The sequence below is a fragment of the Monopterus albus genome, unplaced genomic scaffold, assembly GCF_001952655.1.
Source record: "Monopterus albus unplaced genomic scaffold, M_albus_1.0 scaffold246.1, whole genome shotgun sequence".
NCBI classification, from domain to species: Eukaryota; Metazoa; Chordata; class Actinopteri; order Synbranchiformes; family Synbranchidae; genus Monopterus; species Monopterus albus.
This window is the reverse complement of record NW_018128126.1, coordinates 723,018-725,547: the sequence shown is the minus strand read 5'-3', so window position 1 is coordinate 725,547 and position 2,530 is coordinate 723,018.

The window sequence follows — 2,530 nt, the reverse complement described above, 5'->3', positions numbered from 1 at the left end:
TAAGAACCCATAACTAGACATTTTTTGTAGGAGGTCACAAGCTAAAAGAGTTGGAAATCACTGGTTCAGTATCCATTGTATTGTTAAAAGCTTTTGTTCTTTATGTGATAATTAAATCTGCAGTCAGATAGAGGAGTAAAAAGTACAATATTTCCCTCTGAAATATAGAGATGTAGCAAAATGGAGGCACTTAAAATTGTGTCTAAGGACAACATTGAGTAAATACAGTCTATTGCTTATCACCACTGAATATTAGTCATAAAAACAGAAGGAAAAACATGGTTAATAAAGAGAGCTCTACTACAACATCTGACCATTTCCACAAACCAATGTAAGGTGCAGCTGGGCGCCCACTGACTAAGGCCCTGTCAGGGGTTTGGCCTTTGATGTTTGAAAGAGAAGAGCGCAATCATGTTTTATTTCTGACTGGTGAGACTGGCAAAGAATTTCTGGCATTTAATGTTTGGGTGCTATAGCAGCTGCAACCTGGCACAGGCGCTGCTTTTCTTTTCCTGCCAAAAACACTGAGCCAAGTGCCTTGTCAACAGTTGTGTACAGTACGTACTGTACACAACTGTTGGCTCTGAGTAAATGAGTCATCATAAACATCAAAAAGAGTGTGGGTGGTGGCTGTCACTCCCCGGCTGATCTTGGCTTTCCCCTGGATTGGAAGTGGAGCAGGAACCACCCCGGCAGCTCTCTACAGGCAGAAACACAGAGGTTTCCCTTTCAGAACAGCCTCATCCTGTATTCACTGGAATGGCAGCTTTGGTTTTTAAGGTAAATGACCTTTACAGCTAGTAACACTTTATAGCACTTTAAAATAGCCCATGGAAAACACAACAAGACCAGAATGTAGTGAAGAGAGAATGTATGCTACATGGGAGCTGTGTGTGCAAATAGCAGTGAACGTGCAATTATGCATGTGCTAACTGAGTGTGTAAGCAGTACAGATGAAATTACATGAGGTATTTCCTGAGCCAGCTGTTTAGACTAGGCATGGTACAGCTTTGAGCTGAATGCTAACACTGGTTTCAGCACGCTAACATGCGCTACTGGAAGAAGTACCAATGCAACATTGGAAAAATTCTACATTACAAGAAAAGGTAATCCATTTAAAACCCCACTTCAGTAAAAGTACAGAATTATCACCAGCAGAAAATACTGAATGTATCAAAGTAAAAGTATTTCTCTTAAAAGTACCCTCTGAAATGTAGCGGTGTAGAAATGACAAAGGAAATGGAAATGTGCAGGTAAAGTACAAGTAACTCAAAACTACTTGACTAAATGTACTAATACTTACTTTGTGTACAGGAGTTTGAAGCCCAACAAGCTACAATACTGGTACTTTACTTAAGTGTTTTCATTTTATGATACTTTCTACTTCTACTCTACTACTCCTCACTGTATATTGTACTGCATATACAGCTACAACTACTTTTCAGATAAGAATTTACATAAAAACAGATCTGCTTACAAATTGTATAGTTTCCAAGATGAAAACAGAGGTTCCCAACTGTTTGGGGTTATGAGCCCATACAGAAAAGCAGCTGTGGCCCCTTGTCACATTTCACATGACTATGACTTGTTAGTTCTTTTTTTAATCCCGAGATGCATTACACAAAACCTCTCTGGTGGTTTAGTTTAAATACTGCTTTATATAATGTGGTTAAAACGATGTTCTTCCTGATCACTTACATCAGTAAAATACTCCCTGCTTCACTGACTGATTCATTGGTTTTAACATTCTAATAATGTCACAATAATCTGTAAATCCGGGTTGTTTTTCTGTAGAACTAGTTCTGTTATGTTGGATACTGGTAATACTTTTTTACTTTCACTTGAGTAGGATTGTGTAAACAGGACTTGTAATGGAGCATTTTTATATTGATGGGTTTATATTGGGGTTATGAGCCCATACAGAAAAGCAGCTGTTTTATGCAGGTAAAGAATCTGAGTACTTCATCCACCACTGGCTGCTTGCCACAGACAAATACAGTAGGAGTGCCCGGGATGAGATCAAGATTCCAGGGGCATTTCATATTGTGGTGGTGACCTCTAGTGGATAAAGTCTAAAGGAATGTTGGACAAGTCCTGCTCCATCCAGACTCATCTATACAAAGTAATACTATAATAAAGTACAATTTTGAGTTCTTTGTAATTTTCTTGGGTATTTCCATATCCCCTTTCACTTCTACTGCACACTATTTCAGAGATATATGGTTCTTTTAACTCCACTACATTATCTGAGATGGAGTTACTAGTTACTTTACAATTAAGATTTTTCTTTTGCATTAAAGATATAGGAGTTCATAAAATGTGATGCTTTATTATCAGTTAAAATAGCCAACATAAGAAGAATCTACTGGAAACGAAGGAGTTTATTAACACAATATATAGATGCAGTTTATACCCAAAAATTACAAAACCAAGTAGATTAACAACCCAGCATGCAACACTAATAGATAATATATTTACTAATGATATTGATAGCAAAATGTCTAGTGGATTACTTATAAATGATATCAGT